This window comes from Pinus tabuliformis, chromosome 2_2 (genome assembly GCF_031772625.1).
Source record: "Pinus tabuliformis cultivar Carrire ecotype Pingquan chromosome 2_2, CPIR1, whole genome shotgun sequence".
Taxonomy (NCBI): domain Eukaryota; kingdom Viridiplantae; phylum Streptophyta; class Pinopsida; order Pinales; family Pinaceae; genus Pinus; species Pinus tabuliformis.
This window is the reverse complement of record NC_142300.1, coordinates 1,127,092,929-1,127,111,984: the sequence shown is the minus strand read 5'-3', so window position 1 is coordinate 1,127,111,984 and position 19,056 is coordinate 1,127,092,929.

Here is a 19,056-nt window from a genome sequence, read left to right as displayed (position 1 = left end):
CTCATGTACTCAGATGTCATTGTATTCACTCCTGGCTCATGTTTTTTCCAGGTGCATTATGTATGTGGGACACTTTGTACTATTTTCTGGCTCATTCATGATAGGATGTCATGTAGCATTCAACATGTGTTTTATTGCTCAGTTTCATGTTTCTGGGCGCATCATTATTTTTGTACTAAGTTATCTCAACGGGTATAGGTATGCCTCCCCCACCACACAGAGATTCAGTACCACAATGTAAAAGGACACTTACATTCGTCTCTTCCCCTCTGTCACTATCCTCTTTCGCTTCAGCTCCATGGGTCTCTCTCTCTCTCTCTAACTCCACTTTGTTGTCTAGTGATTGTGTCCTTACAATTTACTTCGGTCATACATTTTTCTCCTAACACTAGTACGTTGGGGAGAAATCTGTTATCACAAAAAATTGATGATCTAGCCATAATTTACTAGATGGATCGAGTTACACCTTGTAGGGCCAATTTTACCATAGTAAAATTGCTTTCACTCTGAGAAATTACTTAATAAACCACATTTGTTAAGTCATTTATAATCAAACCTATGAAGAATAATTAAATAAATCATTATTTATTTAATTATCTTCTAGGAATAATTAAACAAACCATTATTTATTTAATTATCTTCTATGAATAATTAATTAAATGATTGTTTAATTAATATTTCTTGTCAGATTTGACCCAATTATGAGAAACAAATCAATAAATCATTAATTATCTTATTTTTATCTAGGAATAACTAATTAATCACTAATTAGTTATTATTCCTTGTCAAGTTTGACTAAATCTCCTAGGAATAATTAAATAAATCATTATTTGTTTATTATTCCTTAGCCATATTTCTTGAGATAATAAATAAATCATTTATTTATTTATTATTTCTAAATAAAAGTTTAAATACTTTTTCCCTCCAAACCAAATATAATAAAATATTCCAAATGGTTAATTTTAGAATGGGGTTAATAATACTTTATTATTGCTCATTATTTGAGGATAACCTAATATTTTGTTATAAACAAAAGGTTTTTCCATTCATTCTTCACTTTCGATTATTTTCATTGTTGCACTCACTGTTGCAGCTCTGATTATTATCATTGTCGCACACCATTTTCTTTTTCATTTGAGTTCTCATTGAACTTTAACATTTTGTTTGTTGGGTTTTATATATTATAGAGGAGAGAGACTTTACAAAATTTGAAGACATTGAGGATAGCCAAGAACCCATCCCATAGAGGGGGACTGGTAACATTATTTGTTCCCTTTATAGGTGTTGTTTAATAAAATATATTATTTATATATCTAGTTTCCATTGGATTATTGGAGTTATTTGTGCTTATTTTACTATTCCATTTTGTTGTTTAACTATGTATGTGGCATAGATCATAGCTTTGGCAAGTTTTTCTTCTATCATTTGTTGTAGGTCTACATTGTTTAACAGTCATTGTTATTGTTAGGGTTGTTTGTCATCCAAAGACTAAAGTAGTTTCTTTTCGTACACATTCAAGAAGAATTCTACATAACAAACGTAGACTTCACCAAAATGAAATGTGCAAGCTTCGTTAACCTGTCCATAATGACCATGATGGAATCATGTTGCTTCACTGTGCTCGGAAACCTTGTGACGAAATCCATGGAAATGACCTCCCATTTCCATTCTGGTATCGCAATCGGCTATAGCAGTCCACCTGGATGTTTACACTTTGCTTTCACTCACTGATAAATGGAACATCTCACCACAAACTCTGATACATCCCTCTTCAGATTCGGCCAATTGTAACATCTCTTCATTGTTGTCAGTGTCTTCTGGTAACATGGGTGACCTAAATATGGTTTTGCATGAAACTCCCTCAAGATCACCTTCTTGAGATCACTGTCATCTGGCACATATATCCTATCTCAGAACCTCATCAATCCATCCAAAAACCTAATCCTGGGAGATGAAGCGCCAAAACTTTGGGCCCCGTTTGGGTAAATTGGTACATCAACTTCCCAGGGTCGAAAATTTTGCATACGATATCCATTTGGCTATCTTAATACTTCATTTCGAAGATCTCAAAGAGAAGACCAAAAACAAATTAACAAGCTATTTTGGGATGTTTTCTATTCTCCATTTCCACTAAAAACATGGTTTAGGGCCTCAAAATGGCTCTAGAAATTCATGACCTGAAATTCTGCCAAAAATAGTAAATTGTGCTACAATTAAGCAAACCAAAAAATTGAAAGAGACAGCGTTGGGGTTCCAAGTGGAATAGGTGGGTGGCCAACAATATCCACCTGGATCACCTATACCTGTACCACTACTTGTGCCCGTACCTATACATGTACCATCACTTATACATATACTATCACTTGTACCTATACCTGCACTTTGTTGTAACCTATGCACAATCTCCATATATCTAACATGATGTTGTCCTACCTGCAAGATCCTGTCCTGTAAATCTGTCCCATAAGAGCTTATAGCTACTAATTGATTCACCAGTACCTTCTTGGTAAGAGCATCTTCCACTTTTCTCTCCTTGTCTTTGATGTATTTGATCTCAAAGTCGAACTCGTTGATTGTAGCCAACCACCGAGCCTTCCTACCATTCAGATTCATTTGGTCAAATAGATATCGAAACCCAATGTGATCACTCATCAATGTGAACCTCTTGCCCAAAAGATAGTGTCTCCACATCTTCAATGCATGTATAATCCCTACCAACTCAAGGTCATGCATGGGATAGTTCTGCTCGTGCTCATTTAGTTTTCATGACTTATAGCATACTATATGTCCATCTTGCATAAGGACTCCACCAAGCCCTCTCTTGCAAGCATTTTTGCATACCACAAATTCTTTGTTCGGATCAGCAATCTTCAACACTGGTGCATGTGTCAACAACTGCTTGAGTTGCTCGAAACTAGCCTCACATTCCTCTGTCCAATCAAACTTCTTACCTTTTCTTTGCAGAGATGCGATAGGATAAGCAATATGTGAGAAGTTCCTAATGAATCTCCTATAGTAACCTGCCAAACCCATGAAGGATCTCACCTCATCCACATTCTTAGGAGCTACCCATTCCATTATGGCTCTTATTTTTTTTGGATCTACTACAATGCCTTCCTTGGACACAACATGCCCCAATTAATGTACCTCAGTCTGAAATAAACTGCATTTGTTGAGCTTACCATACAACTGATGTTCTCTCAATAATTTCAACACTGCTGCTAAATTCTCAGCATGTTCTTCCTCATTTTTAGAATATACCAGTATATCATCAATGAACACAATAACAAACTTATCCAAATATGGACACAACACACTATTCATCTAACATATGAACGTAGTTGTAGCATTAGTTAATCCAAACGGAACAATAACAAACTCGTAATTCCCATACTTGGTCTTGAATGCAGTATTGTAAATCTCCTCCTCTTTGATTCGTACCTAATAGTATCTAGATCTCAAGTCAATCTTCGAGAACATTGCTTCTCCCTTTAGCTGATTGAACAAGTCATCAATCCTCGACAAAGGGTACCTATTCTTGATAGTCACTTTATTCAACTACATGTAGTCAATGCATAATCTGAGTGTACCATCCTTCTTTGTTACAAACAAGACTAGTGCACCCCAAGGTGATACACTTGGCCTAATGTATCCCTTATCCAACATTTCCTTTAACTGTAACTTTAACTCAACCAATTCAGGTGTGCTCATCCTATAAGGTTCTTTTGATGTTGGAGCTACCCCTAGCACTAACTCAATTGAAAAGTCTATCTCTCTGTGAGGTGGAAAATGTGTAATTTCCTCAGGGAACACTTCCTGAAACTACTGCAACATTGGATACTTTTTCAACACATCTGCATCCTCAACTTCCTTACCCTTATCACTAGAAATGTGTACTATGAATAGCTCGCACCCTTTCTTGTAGCTACACTTTTCTTGCATAGCTGTCACCGTCCTAGCTGATGTCGCCTTCTTCTTACCTTGCAAGACTCTTGGTTCCCCATTGTCATCAACATACTCAATAGCTTTTTCATAATAGCAACCTTGGTTCTATGAAAATACAACCAATCCAAGACCAACAACATATTATATGAACCCAATGGTAAAACATTCAAATGTGCTGCAGTAGGCATACCATTTAATTCAAATGCGCAACCTCTTATGCAATGATGAACTCGCTTCTTTGTACCTGTAGCCAACTGCACTAAGCAAGACTCTACATGCAATTCCTTACTCAAACCACACTTATCCACCAAGTTAGGACTAGCATAGCTATAATTAGATCCAGGGTCAATCAAAATAGAAATAACTTGATCACAAAGCTTACCATCCATCTTAATGATAGATGCCTAATGTTCTGATTACCTGTTGTCCACGACTGCATAGATATGAGGAATACTCTGGCCTACATCTCCAATAGTCTGTGCCTCCTGTGCATTGCATAGCTAAGTTCTACCATCCTTATTATGTGTACAATCTCTCCTTTGATGATCTTTGACACAATTCCAACATTCTATAGGCTTCCAACCGCCATCCTTATTCTTTTCTTCATATTGATGTCGTTATCCTCTATCTAATGCATTTAACTTCTTAGGTGGTGCAACATTCTCCTTGTTATCTGTATCATGTTGCCTTTCTCGATTTATATCCCATTTTCCTTTGTTCCTTGGATTACCTCTCCAACCTATCTTAGTCTCAGTTCTGCGCTTTGATTTTTCATAGAAATGCTTTAGCTTTTGAATGACCTCCTCCAGCGATCTAGGCTCATCGAACTCAATATTGTCCTTGAATGCAACTAGTAACCCATTAATGAACCTCTGAATCTTGGCCTTCTCCTCTGTGAGGTAAGGCGCATACCTCAGTAACTCCAAGAACTTACTAGTGTACTCATCATTTGTTATAGAACCCATCTTTAGTTCATAAAATTATTTTTATCTGTCATCAAAGTACATTTATGACAAGAATTTATTCTTGAATAGCTGCTCAAACTCACTCCAAGACAAATCTTCCTCATGAATACACCTGACATTCTTCACGTCTTCCTAGCAAATGTATGCTTTACCTTTGAGACTGAAGGTAGTTACTCTAACTTTCATATTCTCTGAATAATCATGCAAACTAAAGAAGTTCCTCATGCCAAGAAACCATGTCTTTGCATCCTGTGGTTTCTTCATGTCCCTGTTACACTAAAAAATGTCACCATGGTCATGAACAGTTAGTATGGCTCTATCAACAGTCATGCTATCCTCCTGGGCAAGTCTTATGCCTCTGCTTGTCATGTCAAACTCCAAAATGAGAGAAAGTCTTTGTAAAAGTGTTTATCTCTGGGTACGCAGGTTCTCTCAAGCTTTGCCTGTGGGGACGCACCTAATGTTAACAAAAGCTGCGTCCTTGGACGCTCTGTATGCAAAGGGACAGGTGCGTCCCCCTGTAAAAGTCAAAATGCGCAAGTTTCATCTTTAAAAAGTTACTTGTGGTCATTTCTAGAGCATTCTAGAAGGTTGTTCGACGTGTATTGAGCGCCTCCAGATGGTTCATGTATCCCTATGAAGGAGGAACTTATCCCATCAAGAGGGGAATTATCCCACCCAAAGAGGGACTTATCCCATTGATGGTGGACCTGAATAACTTCTTCATGAGCACTATAAATAAAGGCCTTGGGCCAGAAGAAGGGGAGGTTGAAAGCTATAGATTTCTAAGGGTAAATGTTGTCGAAATAGAGACTCCCATTTAGAAGCTTGTGAGGAGAGATTGCCATATTTACTTGTTCTACTTGGAAGTGGGGTGAGCTTTGTCAAAGTAGAGGAAAATCTTGAAGGACCCTTGGGAGGAACTTGCACAACACCAAGGCGCTCAGGTTGTAATTGTTCCTTTTGTTACCTTTAATGCAAATTAGTCCATTCTTCTCAATAACTTGTTGTTTATGAGTTGTTTCATGTGTTCCTTGGTCTACATGTTGAATATGCTTTGTTTTATGTTATAATCAGGTGCTATTTAATGGTTTGACTGTTGGTGATTGCAGGTTTTGGAGAAAAGGAGGAGCTCATCCGGATCAACAAAGCTTGGACTTCAACAACAGCGTTTGGACAAAGGTAAGAGCCACGTACTTGATTTCTCATATAATAATGCATGTTTAGAGAAGGATAGCTCTACTTTGTTTTGTTTGTCACTAGAGAGTCTTAGGCTCCTAGGGAGGTTGATTGTGTCCGCATTGTCAACTCTTTCCGCCTGACAAAATGGCGACTCCGCTGGGGACTCCATGAATGAAAAAGATTTTTCCTTTGAATGAACTTTGCTCTGAGAAAATTGATTTCTTTTTCTGGTTTTTGACTGTGTGAATTTGTGTTTGGGTGGATTATCTTAGCATTAAGTTAGATTTAGTTTTTCTTGACTTTTACAGAAGGACGCACCCTCTTAGTAACACACAGTGCGTCCCTGGACGCACTGTTGCTGTGCGCACAGAGCGGGTACGCACCTGTGTCAACGGGTCGCCTGCGTCCCCTGCTAAAATTTGAGAAAATTCCATTTTTTAGATTTTTTCCTCTTAAATTTTGCTTTTTTATAGATTTTTCTGCCCAGATCCATTAGTATCCTGTCAAAGATCCTTCACCTGAATTGGTTTTCATAGCATTAAGTGTTTTAGTGGATTTCATTGAAATTTAAGCCTAGGGTTTGATTTTTGAGTAGATCCTGTAGTGACTTTAATGGTGGAAGCTGTCAAGCCTTAGATCTCTCTGGTTTGGTCAACTTTCTTAAGAGTCAGATCTGTCGTAAGTCTACCTGTGTGAGCAACCAACCTGTTGAGTTGTCTCTTTGGTCAAATTTCAAAGTGCTTGTTGATTAAGTCTTGATTTCCATTTTACAAAAAGAACAAAAAGATTTGAGTTTTGTTTTGATCAGCTCTTGATTCTGCAATAGCTGGTCCTTGGTTTGATTTTGGTCAAGTAAAACAACCTAGAAACATCCTTTAAGGTTTTGACCTCGTTAAGTTTGCTTAGAGTAAATTTACCTTTTAGTTTGCTTGTGAGTGAATTTTCGTAGATTTTAATAGTTGTTGAGATTGATTTTTGTTAAGTTAGATTTATTTGCCATCTTCTTTGAAAGTCTTGTTTCAAGTAGCTTTTTGGTTTTTGAAAGAGAAAGGAGTTTTTTCGTGCAAGTATTAAATGGTCATGTTTGTATGCTTGGAAAGATTAAGAGCTTTATTTCTTTGATTTTCATTGCAAAAGAGAGTTGTTTTTTTTATAAATTTGCATTCTCTAAACTTTCTTAGCAAAGAATTTCATTGAAAAAGAGAAAGTAGAGTAAATCATCTTAGGTGCATTTTTGTAGTGGTTGAGTCGAGTCTACACACCACTGGTTTCATCTCCGCCACCTTTTGAGTTAAAGAAAAACCATAAAATTCACGCTTAAAGTAAAATTTACATAGTAACTTTTCTTTTACTAGGGCTCTGAAGCACCAATTTAGCTTAGGCTAGTGTCTTGGAGTAGGTGAGTACTTAACTCTCCAAGACAGTAAAACCAAACAAGTAGCTGATCTTGAGTTAGAATCAAATCCAATTGTTACATTTACACTCTGGGAAAGCTCCTCTTAAAGGAGAAGCACGAGCTCGTGTCCGAACCAGTGAGGGGATCAATCCTCCCTCGTTGGGAACGACGCCAGACAGTACGTATTACAAACGGTAAACCTCGGATTAACCATTGTCGAGGAGCCAGGGGTCACTTATCGGTAAACCTTGGATTATTGTCAAGGAGCCGGTAAGGGGATTGAGCTTGTTACTCTGCCCTTGCGTGCTGTCGGAGTTTAGACTATTCCCCCAGGTGTACTTGTGGCCGTTGGTAACCTTAGTGACCATAATCTCTAGGATTCTACCCAAGGTGACGGTGGAGGGAAGATCCCACTGTACCTGGAGCAGACGTCGGTTATACTCACTTGGATTTTCCGGGGGGTTCGCTTCACTTCGAGACGATTAAAGTGGAGGAACTTGTGCCGGTCTATTCATTAAGCAGGTTGCCGGGGTAACTGTTCCACCCTCGACTTCTGTACTGAATTCGGCGACGTTGGGTTTCATCTCCAACTAGTGTTTTCGATCCGGAAGGCTACTGTTTGTGTGTGGTTTGACGCCCTAGATTCTTTAGGCGTGTGCATCAAAATTTGTTTGGTTCTTTAGCGGCTTTAGGTGGTTTGATTTGAAATTTTTACTTTGTTTTCGTGTGTAGTAGTTAAAAGTTTTTAACTGTGGCGGAATTACCGAGACAGTCCCGTAGACTGCGGGGCCAGTCTCCTGAAGTTGTTTCTGTGGCCGAATTGTTGAGGAGATCCCGTAGACTTCGGGGTGACCCTCCTCGAGACGAACCCAGTAATCTAGAAGGTTTAAAGGTCCTTGTAACTCCTCCTAGTGGCAGTAGAGTAGGTTCACCCGAAGAAGGAGAATCTGCCTTGGTAGTCCATCCAGATTACCAAAGTCTAGAGACAGGCTATAACCCTGACGCTGTTACAGTTTCCGAGCTTGCTGGTAGTTTTGCATCTACTAGTGACATAGGTGAGGAACCTGAAATATCCGAACCTGTTACTCCAACTTCTAGTGTTCCAGATTCACCAAGGATAGAACGAACTATCACTGAAAATCTCCCTACTGGTTTGATCGTTATTGAAGAACTTGCCCCAGAGGAAGAAATAGGTGTCTCTTACCTTGAAGACCAAATTACTCTTGATCTAAGGGAGCGTGAATCCATATTTTACAGTCCTCCTAGGAGTACCACTTGGTACCTTTCGTTAACTAATCATTTGGACAATTTCGGGTTAGGTTTTTCTACACCTCGTACTCCTTTTCCACCTGGAGGTTTCATTACTCCTGTAAATATGTCTAGTCAGTCGTCAATGTTTAGTCAATCGCCTGAAACGTTCTTGCATGGCGGTCCTTCTGTTCCTTCTGGGTATCAGTCTTTATCTGGTACTTTTGCAGGGGCATCTCCTCAACCCATTGAACATGGGTTATTTACTGGAAACAATGGTAATCAACCATTGAGTATAGGAGACATTTATATGATGTCAGGTTCAAATCCCGGTTCTCAACCTCAAGGTGGTCAATTACCGCCTGGGGGGCAGCCTCAAATAATGCCTGGGGGGCAACCTCAAGGTACTCCAGTTGTGGCTGGGGGGCAGCCTCAAGGACAGTATGTGCCTATGGCACAATACTTTCCTCAAGGTCAACCCCAACCTCAATATGTACCTCAAGGTCAACCTCAGTATCAATATGTTCCTCAAGGCCAACCCCAGTATCAGTATTCACCTCAAGGCTATCTCCCTCAAGGTCAATACTCGAGTCAAGGTTATCAACCACCCCAAGGTCAATCTTACGTTCCAAGTACGGGAAATGTCCCTTACAATTATCAATCCTATCCTCAATACGGTTATGGATCTCAATATCCTCAACCTGTAATGGGTCAAATGGGTCAATACCCTGGAATGCCTGTAGTGTGGGATCCTTCGCAAGGTCAACAAGTGTTGCAACCGAATGTACAGTTGTTACCTCCAGCTGGACAACCTTTAGTTACTGGTCCACCCCAGCAACCAGTCCAGTCAAATGTTCAAACTTCTGTACCTCCGGTATTTACTCAGTCGGGGCCTACTGGGCCTAGTACTCCATCTCAAACGACTGCTACAACCACTGCAACACCTGTTTCATCCACCGCACTCACTTCCGGAGTATCGACAGCTTCTATTTCTACTGTCTCTGCTACCACCCCTCAGACATCTTTACCTCCGTCTGGATCTACGATTCAAACTTCGGTTCAAATGCCTGTAGGTCAGCCTGGTATGAGTACGGTTGTTACTACTCAACCTCAATATGCTTATCAACCGTACCAGGGTCAGCAGCAATATGGGCAAGCTGTCCAGCAACCGGCTTATCAGTATCAACCGTATCCTGGGTACACTTATCAGCAACCCTAGTACAGTCTGGTTAATCCTGGTTTTCCAGGAGGATACAATATCCCGAACGTAACGCCTATTCCAAGTTACCCTAGATATCCTCCTCCTGGGGCTGGTGTAATGACTCCGAGTTTTAGGGATCCGAACCGGCAATTGCCGTTTATTGCAACTTTGGATTTACCAGACTTGTCGCACCTAACGAACGATCCAATCAATTATCAAACGTTTTGGCCGACAATGCCGAATAAGTTGCCCAGTGATATACCCAAGTTTGAAGGTAAGCCTGGAGAGGATCCGTCAAATCATGTGATGACTTACCACCTCTGGTGTGCTTCAAATTCTATCTCGGATGATTCGATCCGCTTACGTCTTTTCCAGCGTACACTCATTGGTCTCGCAGCCAAGTGGTACATTGAGTTGCCACGGGCCAATTTTTACAGTTTTAGCCAGTTAGCTACCTCGTTCTTAACTCACTTTCAGTTGCCGGTCAGATACGATAACGGCACGGAACTATTAACTTCGCTAAAACAATCGACGTCCACGTATATTTCTGATCACATTCATGAGTGGAGATGTCGAAGAAGATTAGTCAAAGTTTTTATTCTGGACCAAATCTTAGCTGAATGGTTTGTCAAATCATTATTACCGAAGATTACTGAAGATGTAGCTAAGGCCGGTGTAGTTACTGAGGAGCAAGTCATTGCTCAAGCGCAATACCTTGACTTAGTTTACACTCAGTCGGGTACGTTACACGAGAAGATCCCAGATCTTCCAAAATCGAATCAAATCGCTGCTGCTCCTTCGGGATCTCATGCCGCTGATGGTATGATTGGTACAGTGAACACTAAGAGCAAGAAGAAATCTTCCAAGAATTCTACTACTCCTATAATCACTTTACCTGATTCTCCGACAGGAGATTCATCTTCTCCTGAACTTACTGCCGATATTCATGATGTAGAGTCATCTACAGCCAAATCAAAAAACGGTGGAAAGAAGAAAGGCATGAAGAAGGATAAAGCAGACAAGGCTCCGAAGGAGAAAAAAGAAAAGTTGGAAACCAATGACGAAAAGCGCAAACCTCGATATCCTTGTCTTATCTGTGAAGAGGATCATTTTACTAGGGATTGCCCCCATCGGGCCGAGGTTGTGAAAATAGTCAAAGGTTCTTCCACTCCTGCCGTATTAAAGGATCCATTTCCGAAGCAGGAGAGTAAAATGATAGGTTCTTCCTCAAATGTCAGTGAAGAACCCATTTTGATGATGTCTCATGTGAGGATTGCGACTCGATCGCAAGATTATGGTAGTAAGAATCCTGTTGATGGTAAGGAAGCAGAATCTTCTCATTCTATTCCATCAACCTCAGCTCCCGGTTCCGATCCACTACAGATCGAGAAACCTAACCCGGATCTAGTAATCAAACCGCCCGCCAAGGGTGTACTTCGAAGGTCTGCTTTCAATCCACATGCGAGAGCGGCCCAGAATTACAACATTGTTGAGGACTTAGCTGTTTCACCCTCAGCAATGTCGGCTCTCGAAGTGTTGCAATCATGCCCAGCACAACGAAAATTACTTTTGTCGGCTATCGGAGCTATTGACGTTCAGGACCCGAATCTCATAATCTTCGATCTAGAAAATAGTACACCGCGCTTACCCCATCAAATGGCTTTCCAGATCCCAGTGATAGTCAAAGGCAGGCCTATTCATCGGACTGTAATTGATGAGGGAGCTTCCACGTGTATTATGTCGATTCAGTGTTGGAGATCACTTGGTTCTCCTTCGTTGAACCAATCCCCCACCATCCTTAAGGCTTTTGATAGCCGTGGATTCCGTCCGTTTGGTATTTTGCAGGAATTACCTATAGGGGTAGAAGGTAAAACCGTTAGTCTAGATGTGGAGGTGGTTGATGCCCCTCTGGACTACAACCTTCTGTTGGGTCAAAGTTGGTCATATGCTATGACAGCGGTCGTTTCATCGGTCTTCAGAGTAATCAAGTTTCCATATAATGGCAAGATCGTGACAATTGATCAGCTGACATACTTTTCATCTGACCCAGCCTCTTCAGAGAGTATTCAGCATGTCGCTAAAATGACAATCCCTTATAGGGACGTTGGTGTAGGTTTAGTTAAAGATTCCAGTTTACTGGGAACTTTTCCTTTTCCTCCAGTTAACGCAGACCCTTCATTCGCATCCATTCATATGATTACTTCAGACACCATTATTTACGATGATCCTTGGATTGTCCCATCTGAATCTGAGATAGACTCTTTCGGTGACTCTATGCCATTGAGTCCATATGAAATTGCTTATGAAGCCGTCGTGTCTTTTACCGACCCAAGTTCAACCCAAATCGACCAAATGAATGTGGTCAGTGACGAATCTCTTTTCCCATCAATCTCAGAACAGATAACGTTTCCCGAAGTCGTGTCATCTGACGAGCAACTTCGCGAAATCCTAAGTGTAGACGATCTACCGTGGGAAGATCTCCATCATAGATCTTCGTTTTTACCTGAGGCTGATGTTTTTGAAAATGATTTTTCATCTATCTTTACCGCTGAATATGTCAAAGACGCTCAGAGTCCCACGAAACATCCTGACTCAGAGTTGAATTTAGGGAACATTTCTCGAACTATTCCCATTGACATTTAAGTGAAGCCCGGAATTGTTGAGAACATTCATATAGGTGCCTCGTGTACAGAAGAAGAAATTCAAATTTACAAGGCCCTATTCCAAGAATTCCGCGATGTGTTTGCCTGGTCTTACGAAGAAATGCCAGGAATCGATCCCGCCATTGTTGTTCATGAAATCAAAACTTACCCGGACGCTAAACCCGTCCGGCAACGTTTGCGTCAGATTCACCCTAGGAAAGCGGCTGCGATTAAAGCAGAAGTCGAAAAGCTGTTGAAAGCAGGTTTCATTTATCCGATCCCCTTAACGGATTGAGTATCGAATATTGTTCCGGTGAACAAGAAACAAGGAACAATAAGAATCTGTATCGACTATAGGGATATCAATCGAGCATGTCCAAAAGACAACTATCCTACGCCCTATATCGATCAAATAATTGATGATTGTGCCGGAAGTGAAATGTTCTCCTTTATGGATGGTTTTTCGGGCTATAATCAAATCAATATTCTACCTGTCGATCAACCAAAAACGGCATTCATTTGCCCATGGGGGACATTTGCTTATTGCAAATTACCTTTTGGACTTAAGAATGCCGGAGCCACTTTTCAACAGGCCATGTCTTACGCCTTTCATGACACCAAGCACATTGTGCAACCATACCTCGATGATTTGCCTGCTCATTCTTTACGTCGAGCCGATCACCTTGTCCATTTACGAGCAATCTTTATGAGGTGTAGGCATTATCGTATTCGGTTGAATCCCCACAAGTGTGTATTCTGTATAGAAGCGGGTCGATTGCTGGGATTTGTTGTTTCAAAAGCCGGTATTCGCGTCGATCCCTCGAAGGTTGAAGCTATCATCAAATTGCCTCCTCCTTCGAGTTTGCGCCAACTCCAAAGTTTGCAAGGGAAAGCGAACTTTTTACGCCGATTCATTCCAAACTACGCCGAGGTCACTAAGGGTTTTACACGGTTGTTGAAACAAAACGCTCAATTCTCTTGGGATGAGATTGCCCAACAATCTTTCGATGCACTTAAACACATGTTGACCCATGCACCGTTATTGCATCCTCCCAACTACAACCAGGACTACTTCTTATACCTCGCCGCCTCGCATTCCACCATTGGAATGGTGTTAGTTCAGGAAGACGAATTTGGAACAGAACATGTGATATATTATCTTAGTAGGACGTTAAATCCCACCGAGCTAAAATATTCGCATGTGGAGAAATTGGCCCTGGCAGCCGTTCAAGCTGTCCAGCGTTTTCGTCACTACATTCTTCTCCGTAAGACTACAGTGATTTCGGATTGCAACCCTATGATTTATATTTTGACGAGACAACTGCTAGGGGGCAAGTACTCTAAATGGATTGTCATCCTGCAAGAGTTCGATTTGGAGTTCGAGAAGTCCAAGTCTAAGAAATCCTTAGTCTTTGCGGAATTGATGTGTGATTTCCCGCATACTAACGCAGAGACTGTGGCAGAGGAGTCCATTGCGGACGAATCTTTGTTTCTTATCAGTACTTTAGATCCGTGGTATGGAGATATAATCATCTATCTCCAGACCCAAACCTTTCGGCCTGAAGCTTCAAAGTCAGAGCGTCGGAAAATTAGGTTTCAATCCCCGCAATACATAATTATTGGAGATACACTTTATCACCGGGGGGCAGACTTAGTTTTTCGACGTTGTTTAACTCACGAAGAGGCTGAGAGGGTTTTGAATGACTGTCACTCTGGAGCGTGTGGCGGTCATATGTCTGGGTATGCCACAGCTCAGAAGGTGTTGCGTGCTGGCTATTTCTGGCCGTCCATGTTTAAAGATTGTATCATTGCGGTCCGAAAATGCCACAACTGTCAAGTGTTTGATCGCAAGATGCGCGCACCGCCTGCTCCTCTCCACCCTATAATTGCCGTTGGACCATTCGCCAAATGGGGTATCGACTTTATTACTTGTAACCCTCACTCGGCTGGGGGGCATGCGTATATCATCCTCGCGGTTGATTATTTTACTAAATGGGCCGAGGCGATGCCTACATTCGACGCAAGCAGAAAAACAGCTGCAGTTTTCGTATTCAATCACATTATAACTAGGTTCGGTGTCCCGCAAGCGATCATCACAGACCATGGGAGTCATTTTCGAAACACCATGATGACTGAGCTTACAAGCCAGCTTGGTTTGCGCCACGACAGTTCTACTCCTTATTATCCGCAAGCCAACGATTTGGTTGAGTCTATCAACAAAGTTCTTGTTATTATGATCCGACGAATCATCGGCATTCATCGGACTAATTGGCATAACATGTTATTTTCAGCGCTATGGGCATACCGAACTTCAGTGAAAACTTCAACAGGGTTCACTCCTTTCCAGCTAGTTTATGGCTTGGAAGCTGTGTTACCCATTGAATGCGAAATCCCATCACTTCAAATGGCTGTCGAATTACTTCCAGCTACTTCCGAAGAGGAGAAACGTTTATTGTACTTAGCTAAATTAGATGAGACTCGACGTGACGTTGCTTTGGCAATCGAGACTCATGCGAAGCGAATGAAAGCTCAGTATGATAAAAATGTGACCCCTCGGAGTTTTTCGGAGGGAGACCTAGTGCTCTTATATGATCAAGCTAATGATAAGCTAGGTGCTGGAAAATTCGTTCCCATGTGGCATGGACCCTACAATGTAAAGCGAAAGCTAGAAAAAGGGGCTTATGAGCTAGTTGATTTTGATGGGGACTCTTTGGGTAAACCCAGAAATGGACTTTACCTAAAGAGGTATTATGCTTAAATGATGGGTATGGAGAATTTTTAGTTAGGTTAGGTTTTACTTTCTAGCTAGTGTGTTTTTTAGTTTAGACAGTGTGCTTAGCTTAGAGAGTGTGTTTCTCGTCGTTATTCTGGCTTATCTTGGTTTTACTCTTGATATTGCAGATGTCGACGCCTCTCCAAACATACATTGGATTCGCTGATGGTGCTTGTCGTAGTACACGGAATATCTCTTCCGCAGCTTGGGTTATTTATTCGCCCTCTGACGAGTTAGTTTCTATGCATGGGGTGAGCCTCGGTCAAACAACGAACAACATTGCAGAATACAGTGCAGTGGTTGAATTATTATCTGAATCCATTTCATTTGGAATTCGACGTTTGATAGTGAGGTTAGATTCTGAACTCGTTGTATTACAGCTTAATAGAGTATATGCCATTAGAAATCCTGTGTTATTAAGATTGTTTTTGAGAGTGCGTCTCTTGGAACGTGAGTTTGATTACATTGAATATCAACATATTCCAAGGTCTCTAAATACATTAGCAGATGCAATTGCTTCTCGAATGTTGGAAAGACATTTACGATAATCATACAAGTAAATTTAAAAACATTTCATCATACATGTTTAACAAGATAAGCCGGTAATAGTGATATATATATATATAGGAGTGTGTCAAAAAATATACATCGTCTTCGACCATAGGTTGAAAAACACCTTATGGTCGGCAAAAATGATAAGTACAAAAAGGTCAAAAATGTCACATGTGTCTACAAAGTGACCATCTAATCACTGGTGATGCTCTCTATATGACACCACTGCAGGGGCTACCTTACACAAAAATCTCCTAAACGGTCCAGGGACCGCGACTACAAAGCGCTGAAGTCTGATAGGAATATCATCCATAGTAGTCTCGGGTATATCCGTCATGAGACGCTCTAGATCATGCTCCAACTCAGCCAGTGACTCTGTAGCCGCATCCTGTGGGGCCGGTGCCGGTGCAACTGGATGTCTCCTCTCAAAAGCCCGGAGGTTGGCTGGGCGCTGTGGACCAACATCTGCATTTCGAAAAATTTTACTGTCAGTTTTGAGACGATATATATAAAAAACAAAAAGTAGATAATTTAAAAACTTGTGGAAAATAAAGTACCTCTGTCATCCCATTGTTCTCCCTGTGGAAGAACCATGTCCGGATCATTCCGAAAATCTACTCCGGCATACGGAAAGTCCTGGATCGCAAAAACCTGGTCCTCTAACCAGTGAAAATAACTATCAGAGAATCGAACAACTGCCGCGCCCTCGTCAGGATGCCAGGCCATCACCGCAACCCATCGTATAAGCTTTGGCTCCCGAGGACCCAAAATATCAACAGTGAGTTGCTGAGGGATCAGCATCGGAACTCTCTCTAAGGCAAAGCTTACGACTAAAGGCCCATATCCAAAAGTTTTCAGTCGTCCGTTCTTTGCCTTAGTCAGTTGGCTCTTCATGTTAGCCAACACAACATCACACCAGTTGAAAATGGTGCCTTGGTAACAGTCAATTGCCATCCGCATTTGGGACTCGGAAGCAATGTGTAAAGCGGTCGCGCCGCAAAGTCTGGTAACCGTGAATGCTATCACTTTAAGTTCGCGCAGAGAGATGTGTTTGATCTCCACGCCTTTCGAATGGTGTGCACCAGGTGTGCACCAATCTTCCCGGAGACTATCAAGGGATTGGCCACCCGGCCTAGTCCCGACTAGATTGAGTTGCTCGCCTCTGTTTGGCAAGCCAGTAAGAAAGTAGATGTCGGAGGGCTCTATATCGAGCTGGTGCTCTCCGATATAAAAGCATTGCTCTTGAACGTTCCATCTCTCAACCAGCCATTCTAAGAATCTTACCTGTGCCCTCATGCCAGGTATGGCCCAGTATTTATATAGCCCGCACTCTTTTAAGGCATCAATGGAAGGTTGATGTTCAATCGCAGCTAAACCAACGTCTTCATGCTCTCGTTCTCTCCAATCCAACATGGTGAGTGCCCTACACACCAAGAAACATTGATTAGAATTGATTTGGGGAAATTTGAATCGTTAATTTAGGAGATTGGGATTTTAAAATGCGCTTTTCACGGAAGACGCACCCCGCGCTTACAACACAGGGCGTCCGGACGCAGCTAACTTGAAGGTGGGCTGCATCCCCCGACCATTTTCCTGTGTAGGAAAAACTCGGGGGACGCAGGTCACCCGAAGGGCACCTGCGTCCGCCGAGGGGCGCATTCTAAAACCTAAACCCCCCAAAAAACCAAACTAAAACTTAAAAATCAACTTTAATCGGATGAAAATGAAGAGTAGGATGTTGTAAAATACCTGGAAGAAACGGCGTTCGATTCCGATGGTCGGATTTTTCGCAGCAGCCACGGGAAGTTTCTTGCCAAAAGCCCTTTGTTCAACCTCAATAGTAAAATGGTAAAAATGACATGGTAAAAAGTCTTTTTATAGGTTTTTTGGATGATTTCAGTCGTTTTTCACCATGAAAAGATGTTTTTCGATGAATTTTTGCCTATCTTAAACAGGTATGAGTAATGTGTCGTTTTTGTGCAGGACAAAGGGATTTAGAGGGAAATTTGTTATTTTTCACGAACCAAAATATCAGAGTCATCTTTTAAGCCCTTTTCTGACTCCTAAAACATGAAAAGATTGCCAAGCGTTTCTTTTACACTCGTTAAAATGGAACTAAAAGACGGTCCCCTTATAGCCCTTTTCTGACCGAAAAAACAGGAAAAGATCGCCGGGTTTTTGTCGTTTCAAACTCGAAACTGGAAATAAAACGACGTGTCCTTGATCGCTTTTTACTTTTCAGGTCAGTGGCACTAACTATGAAAGTACTCCTTGGTCGCAAGATCAAGCGGTTCCCCCAGGTATTATTTTATACTTTTTTGGGCTTGTGGGACACAAATTTACGAAAAAGTTCAACTTGGAGTCTTCTTAAGTTTTTCAGACTCTCTAAAATTGAAAAACACCGAGTTTCTCCTATACTGGACTCGTTAAAATTTCACAGTAAAGGACCTGTTCAATTACAAACGGGAATGAACCGCTCCTTCCTAGGGTTCGAATCAAAACTAGGTTGGACTCATCCGAAGGATGAGCTTATAATCAAGCATATGTTATCCTCCTCAAGCTTGTTAAAAATAAAGAGGTACTTGCCAGAAATGGTGGGGGAAAAGAGAGAAGAATGAGTCTATTTGCTATCCTTTATCACAGAAGAAACTTTATAACCACTCTTGAACACGACACTTTTCATTCACCTGGGTTGGGAAATCTTTTGCCTCACAGTCAATCAAGCCACATTGAAAGTCTTTAACCGGGTTTCGGGGATTAACTTTGAGTCATTCGTCACCAAACCATCTACTGTGTCGTTATGTGTTCAAGAGGTCTGCAAACAAAACTTTCATCTGCAAAATACTTGTCATCCATTTTGACCATCCCTGAGTCAGTCCTTACAGCAACATTTTCTTCAACTCGAACTATGATTTCGTGTTGTGGGCTTGCCTGCAACGGGTCGCTTTCTATCGACATCAGCAGATTATCTAGAAAGATGACTTAGAAATCGTCAGTACCTTGAAATCTGCATGCATCAATGGCATGTTTCTCGCCTTTGACGTCAGTTTACATCATTGACTTTCGATCAAAGGATTCCGTGAAATGTTCGACATCAACTCATTTATTCACATCTCATGGATTGTACTGGGTACTTTGAGGACCATTGACAT